General features: G+C 41.9%; 1 protein-coding gene across 1 annotated transcript in view; it reads left to right on the forward strand.

The window, feature by feature from the left end:
- LOC132403323 (ALK tyrosine kinase receptor-like) overlaps positions 1–25,009 on the forward strand; it is an 891,331-nt gene that overhangs the window by 602,612 nt on the left and 263,710 nt on the right. The window lies entirely within an intron of this gene.

Here is a 25,009-nt window from a genome sequence, read left to right on the forward strand (position 1 = left end):
AGGAGGGAGATCGGTGGGAAGGGATGGGGGGGTGATGAATGGACAAGGGAGTCGCGTAGGGAGTGATCCCTGCGGAAAGCAGAAAGGGGGCGGAGGGGAAGATGTGCTTGGTAGTGGGATCCCGTTGGAGGTGGTGGAAGTTATAGAGAATTATACGTTGGACCCGGAGGCTGGTGGGGTGGTAGGTGAGGACAAGGGGAACCCTATCCCGAGTGGGGTGGTGGGCGGATGGGGTGAGGGCAGATGTGCGGGAAATGGGAGAGATGTGTTTGAGAGCAGAGTTGATGGTGGAAGAAGGGAAGCCCCTTTGTTTAAAAAAGGAAGGCATCTCCTGGAATGAAAAGCCTCATCCTGAGAGCAGATGAGGTGGAGTTAGAGGAATTATGAGAAGGGGATAGCATTTTTGCAAGAGACAGGGTGGGAAGAGGAATAGTCCAAGTAGCTGTGAGGCTTATAGTAGATATCAGTTCCAAGCCTATACAGGTATCCATACCCCTCTTTTCATACGCTACATCGACGACTGCATTTATTCTTCAATGTTCTGATGGCCATTGGGGTCTGTAACACAATCCCATAAGAGTGACTGCACCCTTCCTATTACTGAGTTCTACCCATAAAGACTCATTCAACAAGTCCTCCATTATGTCCACTCAGTGCGGCTATGATATTATCCCTGATTAGTCGTGCAACACCCCCCCAACTCTCTTACCTCCTTCTCTGTCTTTTCTGAAACATCAAAAAACTGAGACATTAAGTACCCATTCCTGCACTTCTCTCAACCAAGTCTCTGTAATAGCTACAACATCAGAGTCCCCTGTACTGATCCATGCTCAAAGTTCACCCATAATAAACATACCCATAATACTCCTAGCAGTAAAACACATACACTTCAAACTACCTGTCCCATAGTCTCTATTACTTGCTCCTGCCTGTTTTTACCAGGCCTAACATCCATCTTCCTCTACATCCCTCCATCTTATGACCTACTGCTCTGTATACCATCCCCCAGCCAAACTAGTTTAATCCATTCCAAGTAGCACTAGCAAACCTCCTGGCAAGGATATTAATTCCCCTCCAGTTCAGTTGCAGCCAGTTCCTCTTGTAAAGGTCCCTCCCCCACCCCAGAAAAGGTTCCAGTTATCCAAGGAACTGAAATCCTGCCTCCTGCACCAGTTCCTCAGCCACTCATTCATCTGTACCGTCATCCTATTCCTGCGCTGACTAGCTCATGGCACTGGGAATATTCAGGGAATTACTAGCATGGAGATCATGTTATTCAGCCAATTTCCTATCTCCCTATACTCACTGCATAGGGCCTCATCCCCCTTTTACCCATGTCATTGGTGTCTAGGAGCACCATGACTTTGGATGCTCAACCTTCCTCTTGAGAATATTCTGCAGCCACTCTAAGTCATAAGACCATATGCGAGAGGAGCAGAATTAGGCCAGTTGGCCCATTGCATCTGCTCCATCATTTCATCATGGCCGATCCATTTTTCCTCTCAGCCCCAATCTCCTGCCTTCTCCTCGTATCCATTCACACCCTGACCAATCAAGATTCTATCAAACTCTGCCTTAAATATGCATAAAGACTTGACTTCCACAGCTGCCTGTGGCAAATCATCCTTGACCCTAGGACCTGGAAGGCAACACATCATCCTGTCACCTCTTTTGCCACCACAGAATCTACTGTCAGTCCCCCCAACTTCCCTATCACTATCACACTACCTCACTTTGCCCTTCCCCGCTGTGCCTTAGTGCCAGCCACAGTGCCACTCATCTGGCAGCTGCTGCTGTGCCCTGATAGGCAATTCTTCCTGCCCGTCCAGTGAAATTCTTATCTATGCTGAATAAACTCTTCTCAGGCTTCGAGCCTGGTACAGGTATTGATAATGACTGACGTTTCAGTGACAGAGTTGCCATCTTCATCAAGGATGATGCCTGGGCATGTCTAGTCCGGTAGTATTTATACTCCCGTTGTCTGTCCCTCCTGATTGGGTAGCCCTCATCTAAGCATGTTTTTGCTCTTCCACCTTGTTTACAATTGACTCAACTGGTGTTCATGAGGATGCCGTGCAGGACTGTGCTTGCTGCATTATCCCTATCTGCTCCTCTCCCTTTGGACTCCATGCTTTTGATGTTAACGACAAATCTGTACAATGGGACACAGATGCCAGCAGTCTGCTGTCCAGATACTGGGTCACAGTTCCATGAAACACACAGTGCATACAGTTAAACCCAAACAGAAAAGCAACAGGAAGACTTCTAATATTTCAACGGCCACAGGCAGTACTGATAAAGTACAGCCATGAGTCCTGTCTCCAGCTGGAAAATGTGCAGCTTTGGATGCAGATACAGAAAGAGCCCACTGTGAGGTTAAATATGGTCATTTGCCAATCGAGTGAGAGAGGGTAGTAGCTGCCTGTGAAATATATAAAGGCAGAAAAGGAGAGTGGATGTTTAGCCAAAAGAATTGGAAATAGTTGTTCAAACATAGTCACTATACACCTATTCAAATTCAAAGGAAATTTATTATCAAAGAGTGTATAAAATTATACACCTTGAGATTTGTTTGCTTACAAACAGCCACAAAGTAAGAAATGGTGATGTCAGGGGTAAGTTTTTCACACAGAGTGGTGGGTGTGTGGAATGCACTGCCAGCGATGGTGGTGGAAGCGGATACAATAGGATGTTTTAAGAGCCTCTTAGATGGGTACTTGGAGCTCAGAAAAATAGAGGGCTATGTGGTAAGGAAATTCTAGTCAGTTTCTAGAGTAGGTTACAAATCTAGAGTCGGCACAACCTTGCAGGCCAAAGTGCCTGTAATGTGCTGTAGATCTCTATGTTCTATGTTTGAAACCTGAAGAACCCAATTAAAAAAAGAAAGACCATAACCACTGTGCAGAGAAAGAGGGATAACTCACACACTCACATACGCACTCACAGGCAGGGCAAAGCCTCACAGACACTACTGCTGCCGGATCAGTTCACAACCTCACCATTGCAGAGAGGAGTGAATATCACGGGAGAGCGAGTAAAATTAGCCTGATCCTCGGGCTTTCCAGTCTATCTGGGCCAGCGTTTAAATTGTCCAAGCACCAGGTAGTGCCTTGCTCTAGTAGTTATAATAGGTGACTTCAATCTACATATAGATTGGATGAACCAAATTGGAAAGGGTGCTGAGGAAGAGGATTTCTTGGAATGTATGCGGGATGGATTTCTGAACCAACATGTCGAGGAACCAACTAGAGAGCAGGCCATTCTAGACTGGGTATTGAGCAATGAGGAAGGGTTAGTTAGCAATCTTGTCGTGCAAGGCCCCTTGGGTAAGAGTGACCATAATATGGTGGAATTCTTCAATAAGATGGAGAGTGACATAGTTAATTCAGAAACAAAGGTTCTGAACTTAAAGAAGGGTAACTTTGAAGGTATGAGACGTGAATTAGCTAAGACAGACTGGCAAATGATACTTAAAGAGTTGATGGTGGATATGCAATGGCAACCATTTAAAGATCACATGGATGAACTACAACAATTGTTCATCCCAGTTTGGCAAAAGAATAAACCAGGGAAGGTAGTGCACCCATGGCTGACAAGGGAAATTAGGGATAGTAACAAGTCCAAAGAAGAAACATATAAATTAGCAAAAAAACCCGGCACACCTGAGGACTGGGAGAAATTCAAAGACCAGCAGAGGAGGACAAAGGGCTTAATTAGGAAAGGGGAAAAAAATTATAAGAGAAAGCTGGCAGGGAACATAAACACTGACTGTAAAAGCTTTTATAGATACATGAAAAGAAAAAGATTGATCAAGACAAATGTAGGTCCTTTATAGTCAGAAACAGGTGAATTGGTCATAGGGAACAAAGACATGGCAGACCAATTGAATAACTACTTTGGTTCTGTCTTCACTAAGGAGGACATAAATAATCTTCTGGAAATAGTAAGGGACCGAGGGGCTAGTGAGATGGAGGAACAGAGGGAAATACAAGTTAATAGGGAAGTAGTGTTAGATAAATTGAAGGGATTAAAGGCAGATAAATCCCCAGGGCCAGATGGTCTGCATCCCAGTGCTTAAGGAAGTAGCCCAAGAAATAGTGGATGCATTAGTGATAATTTTTCAAAACTCCTTAGATTCTGGATAAGTTCCTGAGGATTGGAGGGTTTCTAATGTAACATCACCTTTTAAAAAAGGAGGGAGAGAGAAACCAGGGAATTATAAACTGGTTAGTCTGACATCAGTGGTGGGGAAAATGCTAGAGTCGGTTATCAAAGGTGTGATAACAGCACATTTGGAAAGAGGTGAAATCATCGGACAAAGTCAGCATGGATTTGTGAAAGGAAAATCATGTCTGATGAATCTTATAGAATTTTTTGAAGATGTAACTAGTAGAGTGGATAGGGGAGAGCCAGTGGATGTGGTATATTTAGATTTCAAAAGGCTTTTGACAAGGTCCCACACAGGAGATTAGTGTGCAAACTTAAGGCACACTGTATTGGAGGTATGGTATTGATGTGGATAGAGAATTGGTTGGCAGACAGGAAGCAAAGAGTGGGAGTAAACGGGACCTTTTCAGAATGGCAGGCAGTGACTAGTGGGGTACCGCAAGGCTCAGTGCTGGAACCCCAGTTGTTTACAATATATATTAATGATTTAGACGAGGGAATTAAATGCAGCATCTCCAAGTTTTCAGATGACACGAAGCTGGGCAGCAGTGTTAGCTGTGAGGAGGATGCTAAGAGGATGCAGGGTGACTTGGATAGGTTAGGTGAGTGGGCAAATTCATGGCAGATGCAATTTAATGTGGATAAATGTGAGGTTATCCACTTTGGTTGCAAGAACAGGAAATCAGATTATTATCTGAACGGTGGCCGATTAGGAAAAGGGGAGATGCAACGAGTCCTGGGTGTCATTGTACACCAGTCATTGAAGGTGGGCATGCAGGTACAGCAGGCGATGAAAAAGGCAAATGGTATGTTGGCATTCATAGCAAAAGGATTTAAGTACAGGAGCAGAGAGGTTCTACTGCAGTTGTACAAGGCCTTAGTGAGACTTCACCTAGAATATTGTGTGCAGTTTTGGTCCCCTAATCTGAGGAAAGACATTCTTGCCATAGAGGGAGTACAGAGAAGGTTCACCAGATTGATTCCTGGGATGGCAGGACTTTCATATGAAGAAAGACAGGATCGACTAGGCTTATACTCATTGGAATTTAGAAGATTGAGGGGGGATCTTATTGAAACGTATAAAATTCTAAAGGGATTGGACAGGCTAGATGCAGGAAGATTGCTTCCGATGTTGGGGAAGTCCAGAATGAGGGGCCACAGTTTAAGGATAAAGGGGAAGCCTTTTAGGACCGAGATGAGGAAAAACTTCTTCACACAGAGAGTGGTGAATCTGTGGAATTCTCTGCCACAGGAAACAGTTGAGGCAGGTTCATTGGCTGTATTTAAGAGGAAGTTAGGTATGGCCTTTGTGGCTAAAGGGATCAGGGGGTATGGAGAGAAAGCAGGTACAGGGTTCTGAGTTGGATAATCAGCCATGATCATACTGAAAGGCGGTGCAGGCTCGAAGGGCCGAATGGCCTACTCCTGCACCTATTTTCTATGTTTCTATGATTCTACGACCCAGAATCTGGTGCAGCGACATACCCAGGCTGCACAGCTTGAAGCTGTTCATGATCTCACCAAATCGGCTCAGCATTTGGAGCAATCCAATCTTGCATCAGGGTTAGATGGATGGGCATTGAAAGTATTCCACATCGACTCCTCTTCAAATCATTCACTCCAGCAGTGATTGCGATGTCAGCTCCGTCTGCGACACCGTCTTGAACATATGCCTTGTTTGGGTGACCATTTACCACAATTTACTTCAGAAAAGGTGTTACTTTTAATGTTTTTCGTCAAATTTCTTGCCTTTCAACCTACCACTGAACTGCCACACACGTTTGGTATTGCCATCTTAAACCACTTAGCAATACATGAATTTATTTGTGTCTGCAAGCTTTTGGTACTAAGTAAACTTTTGTGGAGATGACCATTTAATCCTTTGTGGTTTTCTTCAGAAGTCAATGGGGAGTCCCTTCTCCTCAACCAGAGGAGATTAAATGCATTGAAAAGTAACTATGGCAGTGGAAGTAGTAAACCAGGAATAAGTGGGTTATAGACTGAGTGATGATTTTTCATTCCACATCTGTGTAAAATTACCCTTTACTAAGCACAGCAGTCTCTTTGAACACAGTGGGGATTGCAGTATCATATCTTAAATAAAATTGTAGTCAGGAATTATCTTTACACTAACTCCTACATCCAGTACAAAAATAAAATTGTTAAATAACAGATGACACCCTAGATATACCCACATAAATATCAGTTCACAATTTTGTTTCTATTTGGAAGTTAATTTCAATATGCAGTACTATCATGTGAACTGACATTTTAGATTATACAAGATTTTTAATATTTACTTAAATGTGATTTTAAATTCTGTGGATTTGTATGACAGGAGTTATATGTAAACATAGCCTGCAGTACAGAATGTAGGCTCGATAAAGGGTGATAGATGATGTAAACATTATTGGGGCGACTTACATGTCAATTACACTGAAAGTGAATGTCAGGAAGTAGCTGAAATATGAGCACCCAACCTGAATTTTAATATTATTGATTAACATGCGTCAGAGGCCCTGGAGTATTACCTATGCAGCATTAAAAATGTCCATTGTTAACAAAGTAAATGGTTAACATTTCATTTCAACTGGCATTTGAAGACTTGTTGGGCGACAGTGGGAATTTTGCTTTTTTTTGTCGCGTTGAGAAACTTTGAGTACCATCCAGACTGACCATGCCTGTTGTAAGCATATTAAGATTGAACAAAGGAAAGAAAAATACTGGATACGTTTTCAACTACAGAGAAAGGGCAGTGGCCGCAATGAGGCAAATGGAGAATTAAGAATTCCTTTGTAGTTTATAGCAGGTCCATTCTAGAGTCTGACAGCAATGGGATGGGAACTGTTCATGACTCCTGTGGTACATGCTGTCAAACTTTTGCACCTTGTGCCTGATATGCATGGAAGGCATGTTTGACAAATCTTACTGAATTTTTTGAAGAGGTTACGAGGAAAGTTGACGAGGGTAAAGCAGTGGATGTTGTCTATATGGACTTCAGTAAGGCCTTTGACAAGGTTCCACACGGAAGGTTAGTTAGGAACGTTCAATCGTTAGGTATTAATATTGAAGTAGTAAAATGGATTCAACAGTGGTTGGATGGGAGATGCCAGAGAGTAGTGGTGGATATCTGTTTGTCAGGTTGGAGGCCAGTGACTAGTGGTGTGCCTCAGGGATCTGTACTGGGTCCAATGTTGTTTGTCATATACATTAATGATCTGGATGATGGGGTGGGACATTGGATTAGTAAGTATGCAGATGATACTAAGGTAGGTGGTGTTGCGGATAATGAGGTGGGTTTTCAAAGTTTGCAGAGAGATTTAGGCCAGTTAGAAGAGTGGGCTGAACAATGGCAGATGGAGTTTAATGCTGAGAAGTGTGAGGTGCTACATTTTGGTAGGAATAATCCAAATAGAACATACATGGTAAATGGTAGGGCATTGAAGAATGCAGTAGAACAGAGTAATCTAGGAATAATGGTGCATAGTTCCCTGAAGGTGGAATCTCATGTGGATAGGGTGGTGAAGAAAGCTTTTGGTATGTTGGCCTTTTATAAATCAGAGCATTGAGTATATGATTTGGGATGTAATGTAAAAATTGTACAAGGCATTGGTAAGGCTGAATTTGGAGTATTGTGTACATTTCTGGTCACCAAATTGTAGGAAAGATGTCAACAAAATAGAGAGAGTACAGAGAAGATTTACTAGAATGTTACCTGGGTTTCAACACCTAAGTTATAGGGAAAGATTGAACAAGTTAGGTCTTTATTCTTTGAAGCATAGAAGGTTGAGGGGGGACTTGATAGAGGTATTTAAAATAATGAGGGGGATAGATAGAGTTGACGTGGATAGGCTTTTTCCATTGAGAGTAGGGGAGATTCAAACAAGAGGACATGAGTTGAGACTTGGGGGCAAAAGTTTAAGGGTAATATGAGGGGGTATTTCTTTACTCAGAGAGTGGTAGCTGTGTGGAATGAGCTTCCAGTAGAAGTGGTAGAGGCAGGTTCAGTATTGTCATTTAAAGTAGAATTGAATAGGTATATGGACAGGAAAGGAATGGAGGGTTATGGACTGAGTGCGGGTCAGTGGGATTAGGTGAGAGTAAGCATTTGGCACGGACTAGAAGGGCTGAGATGGCCTGCTTTTGTGTTGTAATTGTTATATGGTTATATGGTTATATGATTATATGGTTATATGAAAGGGGAAAAGAGAATGGCTGAGGTTGAAGGGACTCTTGATTATGTTGGCTGCTTTCCTCAAACAGTGGGAAGTGCAGACTCAGTCAGTGGGTGGAAGGATGGTTTGCATGATCGAATCAGCTGGGTTCAGAACTCTCTGACATTTCTTGCAGACTTGTGCAGAGCAGTTGCTGTAGCAAGCTGTGAGCATCTGGATAGAATGGTGCATCTGTAAAAATTGGTAAGAATCGTCAGGGACCTGCCAAATTTCTTGAGCTATCTGAGGCAGTGGAGGCATTGGTGTACTTTTGTGGTCATTGTATCAACATAGCTGGAGCATGACAAATTATTGATGCCTTATCGACTTATGAACTAGAAGCTCTCAATCACCTTCAACCTCAGTACCATTGATACATACAGGAGCATGGACACCACCCAGCTTCTTGAAATCAATAACATGGAGAGACAGGTTGATGACTTTGCACCACACCAATTGGCACTGTATCTCCTCTTGAACCTCATATCATCACTTGAGATCCACTTCACAATATTAGTGTAAACGGACCAAGTGCTACACATCTCCCTACACCTCCTCCCTCACGACTAGTCAGGGCTTAAAACAGTCCTTCCAGGGTGAGGCAAAACTTCACCTGTGAGTCTGTAAGAGTCATCTACTGTATCCAGCGTTCCTAGTGAGGCCTCCTGTACACTGATGAGACTCGATGTAGATTGGGAAACCGCTTCCCCAAACACCTACACTCCGTCTGCCAGAAAAGGTGGGATCTCCCAGTGGCCACCCATTTTAATTCCACTTCCCTTTCCCCATTCCAACATGTCAGTCCATGTCCTCCTCTGTTGCCATGATGAGGCCACACTCAGGTTGGAGGAGCAACATCTTATGTTCTGTCTGGGTAGCCTCCAATCTGATCGCATGAACACTGATTCCACGAACCTCTGGTAATGGCTCCACCCCCTCCCACACCATTTCTCACTCCCATTTCCCTTTCTCAACTTTTCTCCTTACCTACCTATTACCTCCCTCGGGTGCTCCTCCCCCTTCCCTTTCTTTCATGGTCTTCTGTTCTCTCCTATCAGTTTCCTGTTTCCCCAACCCTTTATCTCTTTCACCAATCAACCTCCCAGCTCTTTACTTCACCCCTCCCCTCCTCCCAGTTTCACCTGTCACCTTGTGTTTCTCCCTCCCCTCTCTTCAACCTTCTAACACTGACTCCTCATTGTTTTTTATCCAGTCCTGATGAAGGGTCTTGGCCCGAGACGTCAACTGTACTCTTTTACGTAGATGCTGCAATTAGATCCAGCACTGTACAGTATGTGTGTTGCTTTGGATTTCCAGCATCTGCCGATTCGACTACGCAGTGGTTAGTGTATGTAGGAAGTGAATTAAGAGGCAGAGAGTACAGTCTTGTGGAGCACTGGTTTTAAGGATAATGATGGAGGACGTATAGCCTATCCATACCATTGGTCAGGATGTCAGGGATGCAATTGCAGAAAGGATGCAGATCTTTGGAGATAGTTGTTTGGTGTTGAGGGCAGAACTATAGTTAATAAATGTGAATCTAGTGTATGTGTCATCCTTGTTTAACCAAGATGTTTGAGAAATGAATGAGGTCCAGGTAGATGGCATCCTCCATTGACCTCTTTTGGCAGTAGCTGAATTAAAGTGGGTCATCGTTGTTAGGTAGGCTGGACTTACATTGGAGTAGGAAGAGGATAAAGATGTCTATGAATATCCACAGCAACTGAACTTTGCCAGATCTGCAGGCATATTGGGTACTCCATCTGGGCCAGATGCTTACTGAGGATTCACTCTCAGGAAGGCCAATGTCTGCGATGGGTACACATCCATCAAAGGATGTTGGGGCAGGTAGCATCATCTCACTGATGTTCTGTTCAAAATGAGCATAGAATTCATTGAGCTCAATGGGAAGGGATACATTTTTTGTCAGCAATACTGCTCAACTTTTATTTGTAGCCTGCTATAACATTCATGGCTCGCCTCAATTGATGGGTATCTCTGTGGCTAGCCTGGCACTTGGTCTGGCATTGTTTCTTGGCACTCATGATGGCTTTGAGAAGAATGCACCTAGATTTCCAGTATAGATCAGGTATCTTTATTGCATCAGGCCAGTACTTCAGCAGAGAGTAGATCTCTCGGTTCATCCATGGTTTCTGGCTGTGGAACACCAGCATTATATAACTGTTGTGTAATGGATCCTCTACTTCATCTCCTGCTTGTAGGCTGGGAGACAGAGCAGAATTTCATGGTCTGAAATGGCCAGCATTCTACTCGTTAGAATTCTGAAGAATGAGAGATCTTATTGAAACATATAAAATTTTGAAAGGGATAGATAAGATAGAAGTAGGAAAGTTGTTTCCCCTAGTAGACAAGACTAGAATTAGGGGACATAGTCTCAAGATTTATGAGATTAGATTTAGGATGGAGATGAGGAGGAACTGCTTTTCCCAGAGAGTGGTGAATCTGTGGAATTCTCTGCCCAATGGAGCTGTAGAGACTACCTCAGTAAATATATTTAAGACAAGATTGGATAGATTTTTTATAGTATGGCAATTAGGAGTTATGGAGATAAGGCAGGTAGGTGGAGGTGAGTCCATGGCCAGATCAGCCATGATCTTATTGAATGGCAGAGCAGGCTCGATGGGCCAGATGAACTACTATTTCTTATGTTCTTATGTTTATGTCAAACCTACAGACTATTCTAAGAACATATGCTGTACTTGCACTGCCCAATTGTGTTTTGCATTTGTGATCTAGGACATCAGTTTTTATATGGACTCCTTTTACATATTTCCAGGGTTGACAGTGTAATCTAAGATGGGAATCAATGCAAATAGCAATACAATGTCTCAAATTTCCCATTGGATTAATTGGGAGGGGAAATGGATGAGTAAGTTCTTTGCACCAATTCTGGAATGCTACCGACCTGTTTTTGTCCATCAGTGCTAGTAAATTCTACCCTGGTTTTCACTGAGTTTGCCAGGAGCTGGTGGAAAATTGGCCCTCTAACCACTTAGCCCAACTATATCAATTTTAACTGACTAATTGTGCAAGGTTGTAATTAATCTACATATACTTTTATTTCTATAAATCATTCTTGTTAAAAATAAACCCAGTTAAGAGCTTAGTCTAAATAAAACAGCCCAGTATTGTGACTATTTCCGTTTTCCAACTGATAGCATGCCCAGGGGTAGAAATTAGTGCTGGGTAACAAGGCTAAATTGCCATCAATGGATTAAAGTGTACTATGAGGCATGTTTCTGCTTCCTAATAGCATCCTGCATGTAATTGAATAAAATTTATTTTAAAATTCATTAAAACTGTAATTGTGTCCTTTTAAAATGCTTGTTTCTGTAGAATTTAATGACTGTCAGGCAAAATTTCAGGCTATATCATATTGTTGATGACAATTTTGCTTTGCTAGTTTTTTGAAAACTGGATTTGCTAGTGTAATGAAAGCAGATGCTTGCTAAGTGGTTGGTTAATAGTTAAGAAACAAGCCAGTTATCCAAAAAAATTCTTACAACCAGATTACATGCAAACATACAATTTAAGAATAGCTCTGGGCCACTCAGCCCATCATTCCTGCTCTTCTATTCTCTGAGATCATGGCTGATCTGACTGCAATCTTAAACTCTGTATTCCAGTTTATCTGCAGTAATTTTTCACCCCTTATCTAGTTTCAATCTATATGTGCCTCAATGACATTTAGTGCCTTTGTTTGCTCTGACTTTTGATGAAGTAAATTCCAAAGACTTAGGACCACCTATTGAGGGAAAGGATTTTGACAAATTGTTGTGCACCTGCTTACATTGGTGCTAATTAAAATTTATGCTTTTTTCCTCATCAGTTGTAAAAGCTTATCCTAAAAATATGACTGAAACAGGAATGGAAGCTAAGTGGCCAAAGAGATGTGATCTGTTGCTCACCTGACTGACATTCATGAGTTGTCAGCCATTTCTAGGTAATAAATTGTATGTCATGGTTCATATTATGTACCACGAATTTCTTGTGTCAGAGTATATATTGCACATGAGCCTAGAGAAAGCATTCCCAAGCAATCATTCATAAAACTATTTAACAAACAAATGAAAAAATCTAGTCATGCAATCATAGTCAAACAATGTGGAAACAGACCCTTCAGCCCAGAGTGCTTGTGCTAACCAAGATGCCAATCTCAGTAATTCCCATTTGGCTATGTTTATTCCCATATTACTTAAAACCTGTCCTATCAATGTACCTGCCCAGAGGTCTTTTGATCCTCTAGTTTTCTTGATTATTTCACCCAGCAACATCCTGTGGTGAGAGACTGTTATTTTATCGATTCAGGTCCCAGTACCTGGGCCAACAGTTATTAATCTCACTTAGTTGTCCTTGATGACGCAACTTTTGTTGGTGAGCAGGTGCACAGGAATGAGACATATCAGCTAGTTGATTGGTGTCACAGAAACAAACTTGCACTCAACATCAGACAGTCCAAAGAATTGATTGTGGACTTCAGAAATGGTAAGACAAGGGAACACATGCCAGTTCTCAAAGAGATATCAGAAGTGGTAGGAGTGAGCAATTTCAAGTTTCTGGCTATCAAGATCTCTGAGGATCTATCCTGGGCCCAACTTATCACTGCGCGTACAAAGAAGGCATGACAGTGATTGGATTTCATTATGAGTTTGAGGAGATTTGGTATCAAAGACACTTGTAAATTTCTACAGATGTACCACAGAAGGCATTCTAACTAGCTGCATCGCCGTTAGGTATGTGGGGGAGGGTGCACTACACAGAATTGATATAATCTGCAGAAATTTGTAAACTTAGTCAGCTCCATCGTATGCATTAGCTTTCCCAGCATCCAGGACATCTTCAAGGATCGATGCTTCAAAAAGTTGCCATCCATCATGAAGGATCCCATCACCCAGGATGTGCTCTTCTCATTGCTACCACCAAGAGGAGGTACAGGACCCCAAAGGCACACCCTCAGGGGTTCACAAACAGCTTCTTAGAAACATAGAAAACCTACAGCACCATACAGGCCCTTCAGCCCACAAAGCTGTGCTGAACATGTACTCACTTTAGAAATTACCTCAGGTTAGGCACAGCCCTCTATTTCTCTAAGCTCCATGTATCTGTCCAGGAGCCTCTTAAAAGACCCTATTGTATCCACCTCCACCACCATCGCCAGCAGCTCATTCCATGCACTCACCACTCTCTGTAAAAAACTTACCCCCGACATCTCCTCTGTACCTGCTTCCAAGTACCTTAAAACTGTGTCCTCTCGTGTTAGCTATTTCAGCCTTGGGGAAAAAACCTCTGACTATACACACAATCAGAGTTTCTTCTCCTCTGCCATCAAATTTCTGATTGGGCATTGAACCCATGAGCACTATCTCACTACTTTTTTTTGCACTACTTATTTAATTTAACATATACTGTATACACACACATTTACTGTAATTAACAGTTTTTATTATCATGTATTTCAATGTACCATAGCCACATAACAACAAATTTCATGACATATGCTGGTGATATTAAGCCAGTTCTGAATCTGAAGTGGATCGCTTGCTAAACTATATAGGTGCTTTTTTGGTTATTCGAAGAAGGATATACTGGCTTTGGCAGCAGTGCAGAGAAGGTTCACCAGGTTGATTCCAGAGATGAGGGGGTTAGACTATGAGGAGAGATTGAGTCGCCTGGGACTGCACTCGCTGGAATTCGGTAGAATGGGAGGAGATCTCATAGAAACATATAAAATTATGAAAGAGATAGATAAGATGAGGCAGGAAAGATTTTTCGACTGGTAGGTAAGACAAGAACTAGGGACATAGCCTCAAGATTCGGGGGAGTAAATTTAGGATGGGGATGAGGAGGAACTGCTTTTCCCAGAGTGGTGAATCTGTGGAATTCTCTGCCCAATGAAGAAATGGAGGCTACCTCAGTAAGTATATTTAAGACAAGATTGGATAGATTTTTTATAGTAGGGGAATTAGGGGATATGGAGATAAGGCAGGTAGGTGGAGATGAGTCCAAGGCCAGATCAGCCAGGATCTTATTGAATGGTGGAGCAGGCTCAATGGGCCAGCTGGCCTACTCCTGCTCCTATTTCTTATGTTCTTATGCTCAAACCCAGAAAAAACAACAGATTCCTTACCCTGAACCATATTGGTGAAGTGGATCCAGTTTAATCAATGCACCACCAGAATATGTGACAGTCAACATTTAGTAAAAAAATGTGAGAAGCAACCCCCCCTCCCAAAGCAGTTGTGCCATAGAGCCATGGAAGAGTACAGCACAGAAACAGGCACGTTATCGCATCGGTTAATGCCGTACTGTTGACCAGCCTATTCTCATCAATCAGCACCTACACCACAGCCCTCTATATACCACCTGTGCACAAACCTATCCAAATTTCTCTACAATGTTGAAATCAAGCCCGCATCCACCAATTCTGCTGACAGCTTGTTCCATACTCTTACCACCATCTGAGTGAAGAAGTTCTCCTGCATATTCCTTTTAAATTCCCTTTGTTTAAAGGGGTCAGTCTCATTCCTGCTGCCCATTCAGCAGCAGGAGCAGGCCATAGCGATGAGATTTCTTGACACATGTTTAACAGTTTAGAAGGGACACGCGGGATGGCCATTGTTGGGAGTAGGCCTGTAGTGAGAGTAGGAGTGTCAGGCTTTGGCTCAAAGGAGGTTTCAGCTTGAAAAGGCATTGGCTCTGGTTAAGTTTCTCTTAAGGTTCCTTTTTTTTTCACTTACTTGTCATAAATAGCCATTGTATTTTCTTCATGTGGGATGTTGGAGTCCTGGGAGACCCAGAGCCTCCCAGAGAATTACATCTGGGAGAGTTATGACCTGTTCAAAAGTGACAGGTTGCACCTGAACCCAAAGGGAACCACTATTCTTGTGGGCAGTTTTGTTAGAGCTTTTGGAGAGGTTTAAACTAATTTGGCAGGAGGGTGGGAATTGGAGTGAAGGAACTCAAGATAGGACAGATGGTAAAATCACAAAGATAGCATGCAGTCAGACTGTCAGAAAGGGCAGGCTGATGATAGGGCATTATTGCAGCCAGCAGGGTGAGTATCAGTGCATTAGGGATGCAGAATCAAAAAGGGTAGCAAATACAGTATTCAAACCCAATGCATGGAGAATACGAAATATGTTGGATGATCTTGTTGCAGTATTACAGATTGTCAGTAATAATGTTGTGATCATTACTAAATCATGGCTGAAGGGTGGTTATGGTTGGGAGCTGAATATCCAAGGTTACATATTGTATCAGAGGGATAGGAAGGTAGGCAGAGTGGCTGATGTGGCTTTGCTGTTAAAGAATGACCTCAAATCAGATGTGACATCAGATTGGAAAATGTGGAATCCTAGTCAATAGAGCTAAGAAACTGCAAGAGTAAAGGGACTCTTATCACAGTTATTACTGGCCTCCCAACAGTAGTTGGGATGTGGAGCACAAATTACAGTGGGAGATAGAAAAAGCATGTCAAAAGGCAATGTCATGATATTCATGGGAAATTTCAAAATGCAAGTTGATTGAGAAAATCAAGTTGGCAGTGGATCTCACGAGAGTGAGTTTGTTGAATGCCTAAAGATGGCTTCTTAGAGCAGCTTGTCATTGAGCCTACTAGGGGATCAGCTTTACTCAATTGGGTGTTATGTAATGAACCAGAGGTGATTAGGAAACTTAAGGCAACAGAACCCTTTGGAACCAGTGATCACAATATGATTGTTCAATTTGAAATTTGATAAGGAGAAAGTAAAGTTTGACTTAACAGTATTTCAGTGGAGTGAAGTAAATTACAGTGGAATGAGAGAGGAGTTTGCCAAAGTAAATTGTAGGGGATGATGACAGAGTTGATAGCAGAGCAGCAATGGCGTGAGTTTCTGGGGAAAATGAGGAACGTGCAGGATAGAAGTGTTCCAAAAACGAAGAAGCACTCAAATGGCAAAGTAGAACAACCATGGCTGACAAAGGAAGTCAAAGCTAATCTGAAAGCAAAAGAGAGAGCATACAACAAAGCAAAAATTAGTCGAAAGACAGACGATTGAGAAACTTTTGAAAACCTACAGAGAGCAACTAAAAGAATCATTAGGAGGGAAAATATGATATATGAAAGCAAGCTCGCAAACAATATCAAACTGGATAAGAAAAGCTCTGTCAAGTATATAAGAAAATAAGAGAGATGAGAGTGGATACAGGACCACTAGAAAATGAGGCTAGAGAAATAATAACGAGAGACAAGGAGATGGTAGATGAACTAAATGAGTATTTTGCATCAGTCTTCACTGTGGAAGACTCTAGCAGTGTGCCAGATGTTGAAGGATGTGAGGAAAGATGTGAATGCAGTTATTATTACATGGAGGTAGGTACACAAAATGTTGAAAGACCTAAGGCTTCATAAGTCACCTGGATCAGATGAACTGCACCCTAGAGTTCTGAAAGAAGTAGTGGTAGAGATTGTGTAGACATTAGTAATGATCGTTCAAAAATCATTGGACTGTGGCATGGTGCCAGAGGACTTGAAAATTCCAAATGTCATTCCGCTCTTTAAGAAAGGAGGAAGTAAGCAGAAAAGGAAATGATAGACCAGTCAACCTGAACTCAGTGGTTGGAAAGATATTGGAGACAATTGTTAACACTGAGGTTAAGGAGTATATGGTGACACAGGACAAGATAGGACAAAATAAGAGAAAATCTTGCCTGATGAAACTGTTGGAATTCTTTGAGGAGATTACATGTAGGGTAGATAAAGGGGATATAGTGGATGCTATATATTTGGACTTTCAGAAGGCCTTCGACAGGTGCCACACATGAGACTGCTTACCAAATTAAGAGCCCATGGTATTACAGGAAAGCTACTAACATGGTTAGAGCATTGGCTAATGCTTGGAGGCAGCAAGTGGGAATAAAAGGATTTTTTTCTGGTTGACTGCCAATGACTAGTGGTGTTCCGTAGGAGTTGGTGCGGGAACTGCTTCTTTCTATGCTGTGTGTCAATGATTTAGATGATAGAATAGATGGCTTTGTTGCCAAGTTTGCAGATGATACAAAGATTGGTGGAGGGGTAGTATTGAGAAAACAGGTAAGCTAGAAGGACTTACACAGATTAGGAGAATGGGCAAAAATGTGGCAAATGAAATACAATGTTGGAAAATGCGTGGTCATGCACTTTGGTAGTAGAAATAAATGTGAAGACTATTTTCTAAATGGGGGTAAAATCCAAGATTCTGAGATGCAAAGGAACTTGGGAGTCCTTGTGCAGACACCCTAAAGGTTAACTTGCAAGTAGAGTCGGTAGTGAGGAAGGCAAATGCAATGTTAGCATTCATTTCAAGAGATCTAGAATACAAGAGCAGGATGTGATGCTTAGGTTCATAAGGCCCTAATGAGGACTCAAACTGAGTATTGTGAATAGTTTTGGTCTCTTCATCTATGAAAAGATGTGCTGGCATTGGAGAGGGTTCAGAGGAGGTTCACAAGGATGAGTCTAGGAATGAAAGGGTTATCATATGAGGAATGTTTGGTGACTCTGGGTCTGTACTTACTGGAATTCAGACGAATGAGGGGGGATCTCATTGAAACCTTTTGAATGTTGAAAGGCCTAGACAGAGTAGATATGGAAGGAATGTTTCCCGTGTTGGGGGAGTCTACGACAAGAAGGCACAGCTTCAGGATAGCAGGGCATCCATTTAAAATGGAGATACAAAGAAATTTATTTAGCCAGAGGGTGGCGAATTTGTGGAATTTGTTACCACAGACATCTGTGTAGGCCAGGTGGTTGGGTGTATTTAAGACAGAGCTTGATAGTTTCTTGATTGGACATGCCAGCAAAGGTTACAGGGAGAAAGCCGGGGAGTGGATCTGAGGAGGAGGAAGGAGGATCAGTCATGATTGAATGGAGGAGCAGACTCAATGGGCCAAGAGGCCTCATTCTGCTCCTCTGTCTTATGTTCTTATGGTCTCTAAATATTTCACCTTTCACTCTTAACGCATGGCCTCTAGTTCTTGTCTCACCCAACCTCAGTGAAAAAAACCTGCTTGTATCACAGAATAATCCTGCCTGCACACTGAGATTGAGTTAAAATTTTCAAAGGGGAATTATAAATGAAGCAGAACAGACTGTTAAAAGAAGCAAGATAGGAAATTGCAGAGACTCTGTCATTTTTCAATCCTGTGTAACTCCAGGAGTGGTGCTAGAGGATTAAAGGACTGTTACTGTCAGCAAAGGAGAGATGAAATAAAGTGAATAATTACAGGCCAGTTGGTTTAACTTTGATGACGGGTAAGCTTTTGGAATCAATTCTGAGGGATGGTATAAACCTTTATTTAGAAGGGCATAGATCATTCAAGAACAGTTCAGGAAAGTTTTGTCTGACTGATTGGAATTTTTTTAGTGGGTAACAGTGAGGATTGATGAGCAGTGTTTGATATGGTCTATGTGGATCACATCAAAGTATTTGACAAGACCCCACATGGCAGCTGATCAAAAATGTAGAAATACATAATATCCAAGGGAGAGAAACAAATTGGATTAAAAAATCTGTTCAGTGGCAGAAAGTAAAGGATTAATGATGTTTTTGTGCCTGAAAGACTATTATCATTGGGGCTGCACAGTCTCAATACCTGGTCCCTTGCCTTTTCTTGCATGTATTGACGTTTGAGTGTTCAGTGTAGAGAGCACTATAATGAGATCCACTGATGATAAAGAAGATATGGATGGTCCATTATGTGTCAGATCGTAGAAAATTAATGACACAGAAGGAGGCCATTTCACTCATTATATCTGTATAGATTGAAAAAGCACCATCCAAAGTTCTTTTGACTTTACAGCTTTGTGCACATTGTCCTACAGCTCACAGCTCTTCTCTTCCAAATCCAAATACTGTTTAAATGTGATGAGGGTTTCTGCCTCTGTCACCCTTCCAGGCAATTGGTTAAGGACCTCTACTACTCACTGGTTTGAAAGATGTTTTTGTTTTCTTCTAATCCTAGTATGATTAATTTAAAGCTGCCCCCACTTTGCTAAGGAACTAGGTTATTCCAATTCATCCTGTCCAGGATTCTCTTAAGTTTATATACCTCAGTGAAGTTTCCCCTCTGCCATTTCTTTTTCAAAGAAGATTGGCATGGTAGCATAGTGGTTAGCACCACACTTTACAGTGAGGCGAACTGGTTCAATTCTCACTGTAAGGCGTTTGTCTGTTTTCCCTGTGGCCACGTGGGTTTCCTCTAGATGCTGCAGTTTCCTCCCACAGTCTGAAGACATACTGGTTGGTAGGTCAGTTGGTCATTGTAAATTGTCCCCTGATTAGGCTAGGATTAAATCAGGGATTGGTGGGCGTCGAGGCTCAAAGGGCCAATTCCTCACGGTGCGGTATCACAATAATAAACAAACAAACAAACATACGAACAAGCAAGCAAGCAAACAACCCCCAGCTTATACATTCCTAATTTATAGTGAAGATCTTCCAGTCCTGTAAGTAACCTCTGCACCCATTCCAGCCCACTGAGATATATAAATTACATTGAAGAATGTAGGGTAATCTATAGATTTGGGCATAATGAAGCAAACAGAGTTTTAAATCAATAAGCAGAAGGATTCAAGGATGGATAAGGATGGTGTTGCTATGGTAGAGGCAGAAATCATCAACAGTTCAATAGAACGTAGATGTCTATAAACTGAATGCTGGAAGATGGAATGGAGCTGGAGCGTCTCTTTTCAAAGACTTTTGTGATCTTTCTATGAATTGTCAGGACAGGAAAAGACTGACAGGATCAAATATTCTTTCTGATGTAGCAAGTTGCTAGTGGAAGACTGCAGCCTGAACTGCAATGGTGGAGACAAGGAAGCAGTTAAGTCATTTGCAGTGTCATTTATTTTGGAAATCAAAGAGTAATTTCATGCAGCAAATTGAAGAGATTCTTGGGTTTAACTTGCTTCAGTAGAGTAAATAAATTCTGTAGACTTCATCTCAGGTATAACATATAAAGTCAATGAAAGAAATACAGCTGAAATAGTTCTGGTAAGAAAGAGCCAATATCAGTAAAAGGCTTGCCTCAATAGCTGGAAAATATCCATCTCAGTCATTGTACATGGCAAACAGATGGTACAATCAACCTGTATATTGAAAGATTGTTGTGTTAATTTCGTTGAAACTTTGTTCTGTGCCGATAATCATTTTGTTGTGATTTTTTTTCCCATTTCAACATGTGCAGCTATGGGAGAAACATCACAATAAAAAAGAGATGGTAGTTTTCCTAGATTACTGAAATCACTCTTCCTTAGAGTGCATGAAGAGGCAGTTAAATCAATGGTGTTAAAATCTCATCATTTTATTAAAAGCATGATGAACCTTTGAATATCTCTATATTTTAACTAAAACATGAAGAGTCTTTGCATGAAAGGATAGGGGCACTACCTTATACTCATATACCAAAGTGGCCATGATCTATTCTGAACTTTTGCAATAAATAGTTCAAAGTTCAAAGTTTGAAGTAAGTATATGTCACCATATACAAACCTGAGATTTATTTGCTTGTGGGCATACTAAATAAATCCATAATACCATAATAGAATCAATGAATGACTACACCAACTTGAACTTTCAACCAGTGGGCAAAAGACAACAAAATATTCAAAGAATATTGATTTATATAAGCAATAAATATTGAAAACATGACATGAAGAATCCATGAAAATGAGTCCATAACTTTTGGAACATTTCAGTAATGCTGTAAGTGAAGCTGAGCGAAGTTAAGATCATAAGACCATAAGACATAGAAACAGAATTAGGCCATTTGGCCCATCAACTCTGCTCTGCCATCCAATCATTGCTGATACTATTTTCCCCTCCCCAGCCCCACTCCCCAACCTCCTCCTGTTTGATGCTGTGTCCAATCAAGAACCTATCAAGCCCTGACTTAAATATACCCACAACCTGGCCTCCATGGCTGCCTGCGGTAACAAATTCCACAAATTCACCACCCTCTGGCAAAAGAAATTTCTCTGCATCTCCATTTTAAATGGATGCCCCACTATCCTGAAGCTGTGTCTTCTTGTCATAGACTCCCCTGCCATGGGAAACCTCCAATATACATCTAGTCTGTCTAGGCCTTTCAACATTCAAAAGGTTTCAGTGAGATCCCCTTTTCCTTCTAAATTCCAGTGAGTACAGACCTAGAGCCATCAAACGTTCCTCATATGCTAATCTTTTCATTCCCGGAATCATCCTTGTCAACTCCAGTGAACTCTCTCCAATGCCAGTTCATCTTTTCTTAGATGAGGAGCCCAAAATTGTTCACAATACTCAAGGTGAGCCCTCACCAGTTTTTTTAATAAACCCTCAGCATCACATCCCTGTTCTCATATTCTAGACCTCTCGAAATAAATGCTAACATTGACTTCTCTTGTCAGCTACTGTTATATCATCCTTCCTTTAGAATACTTCTTCTTCCTTGTGATTTATCTATCCTGTACCTTCCAAATTCTTCCCAGAAACTCCAGCAATTGCTTCTCTGCCATCATAGCAAGTAGTGTTTCCTCTCTCTTCCCCATGTAATTCCCTTCACTCCACTTTAATGCTGATTCATCTGACCTTAGCTTTTCCTGCTCAAATTGCACATTTCATATTCTGCTCTAAGGGTTCCTTTATCTTAAACTCTCTAATCAGTTCTAATTCATTGCACAATACCTAAGCCAGAATAGCTGATCTCTTAGTGGGCTCTATCACAAGCTCCTTGAAAAGGCCATCTCATAGGCATTCTATAAATTCCATTTTTTGAGACCCAGTACCAAACTAATTTTCCCAATCTACCGCTTGTTGAAATCCCCCATGACTATCGTAACATTGCCTTTTTGACATGCATTTTATATCTCCCATTGTAATTTGCAGACCACATCTTTGCTCGTGTTTGGAGATTTGTATATAACTCCCATCAGGTCCTTTTACCTCTGCAGTTTCTTTGCTCTATCATAACAATCCAATCCTATGTCACCTCTTTCTCATGATTCAATTTCATTTCTTCCAACAGAGCCAATCCATTCTCTCAGCCTACCTGCCTGTTTCTTCAATACAATTTTTATCGTTGGAAATTAAGCTCCCAGCAGTATTCTTCCTTCAGTTGCAATTCAGTGACACTTCCAACATGATACATGCCAAATTTAGTGAAACCCACGTCAAACATGCCCTTTGGTTCACTGTTCCTGAATCTGGTAGTGGCTCCCTTACCTTTTCACTGATGGCAGCAGTGAGAAGAGAGGATGTCCCGGGTTGTGGGTGTCCCAGATGATGGATGCTGCTTTCCTGCAACAACATTTCATGTCGGTGTGCTCAATGATAATAGACAAAAGACAATAGGTGCAGAAGTAGACCATTCGGCCCTTCGAGCCTGCACCGCCATTCTGAGATCATGGCTGATCATCTACTATCAATACCCGGTTCCTGCCTTGTCCCCATATCCCTTGATTCCCCTATCCATAAGGTACCTATCTAGCTCCTTCTTGAAAGCATCCAGAGAATTGGCCTCCACTGGCAGTGCATTCCAGACCCCCACAGCTCTCTGGGAGAAGAAGTTTTTCCTTAACTCTGTCCTAAAAAACCTGCCCCTTATTCTCAAACCATGCCCTCTGGTACTGGACTCTCCCAGCATCTGGAACATATTTCCTGCCTCTATCTTGTCCAATCCCTTAATAATCTTATATATTGCAATCAGATGCCCTCTCAGTCTCCTTAATTCCAGTGTGTACAAGCCCAGATTCTCTAACCTCTCTGCATAAGACAGTCCGGACATCCCAGGAATTAACCTTGTGAATCTACGGTGCACTTCCTCTACAGCCAGGATGTCCTTCCTTAACCCTGGAGACCAAAACTGTACACAATACTCCAGGTGTGGGCTCACCAGGGCCCTGTACAAATGCAAAAGGATTCCCTTGCTCTTGTACTCAATTCCCTTTGTAATAAAGGCCAACACTCCTTTAACCTTCTTCACTGCCTGCTGCACTTGCTCATTCACCTTCAGTGACTGATGAACAAGGACTCCTAGATCTTTTTGTATTCCTCCCTTACCTAACTCTACACCATTCAGATAATAATCTGCCTTCCTGTTCTTACTCCCAAAGTGGATAACCTCACACTTATTCACATTAAACATCATCTGCCAAGTATCTGTCCACTCACTCAGCCTATCCAAGTCACCCTGAATTCTCCTAACATCCTCATCACATATCACACTGCCACCCAGCTTAGTATCATCAGCAAACTTGCTGATGTTATTCTCAATGCCCTCATCTAAATCGTTGATGTAAATCATAAACAGCTGTGGTCCCAATACCCAGCCCTGTGGCACCCCACTAGTCACCACCTACCATTCTGAGAAACGCCCATTCACCATTACCCTTTGCTTTTTATCTGCCAACCAGTTTTCTATCCATGTCAATATCTTCCCCGCAATGCCATGAGCTCTGATTTTATCCACCAATCTCCTATGTTGGACCTTCTCAAATGCCTTTTGAAAATCGAGGTACACTACATCCAAGCATGATTTGCCCTTGGTAAATCCATGCTGGCTCGACCCAATCCTATCACTGCTATCTAGATATGCCACTATTTCATCTTTAATAATGGACTCTAGCATCTTTCCCACTACTGATGTTAGGCTGACAGGACAATAGTTCTCTGTTTTCTCCCTCCCTCCTTTCTTAAAAAGTGGGATAACATTAGCCATTCTCCAATCCTCAGGAACTGATCCTGAATCTAAGGAACATTGGAAAATGATTACCAATGCATCCACAATTTCCAGAGCCACTTCCTTTAGTACCCTAGGATGCAGACCATCTGGACCTGGGGATTTGTCAGCCTTCAGTCCCATCAGTCTACTCATCACCATTTCCTTCCTAATGTCAATCTGTTTCATTTCCTCTGTTACCCTATGTCCTTGGCCCATCCATACATCTGGGAGATTGCTTGCGTCTTCCCTAGTGAAGACAGATTTAAAGTACTTATTAAATTCTTCTGCCATTTCTCTGTTTCCCATAACAATTTCACCCAATTCATTCTTCAAGGGCCCAACATTGTTCTTAACTATCTTCTTTCTCTTCACATACCTAAAAAAGCTTTTGCTATCCTCCTTTATATTCCTGGCTAGCTTGCATTTGTACCTCCTTTTTTCTCCCCGTATTGCCTTTTTAGTTAAGTTTTGTTGTTCCTTAAAAATTTCCCAATCATCTGTCCTCCCACTCACCTGAGCTCTGTCATACTTCCTTTCTCCTTTTTCAACATGCTATGCAATCTCTGACTTCCTTTGTCAACCACTGTGGCCCCTTTCCCCCCTTTGAATCCTTCCTTCTCTGGGGGATGAACTGATTTTGCACCTTGTGCATTATTCCCAAGAATACCTGCCATTGCTGTTCCACTGTTTTTTCTGCTAGGATATCTGTCCAGTTAACTTTGGCCAGCTCTGCCCTCATGGCTCCATAGTCTCCTTTGTTCAACTGCAACACTGACACCTCCGTTCTGCCCTTATCCTTCTCAATTTGCAGATAAAAACTTATCATATTATGATAAGATTATGAAAATAGTGGGGTGGGCTTTACCCATGATGGACTGGGCCATTTAACA

The sequence above is a fragment of the Hypanus sabinus genome, chromosome 12, assembly GCF_030144855.1.
Source record: "Hypanus sabinus isolate sHypSab1 chromosome 12, sHypSab1.hap1, whole genome shotgun sequence".
Taxonomy (NCBI): domain Eukaryota; kingdom Metazoa; phylum Chordata; class Chondrichthyes; order Myliobatiformes; family Dasyatidae; genus Hypanus; species Hypanus sabinus.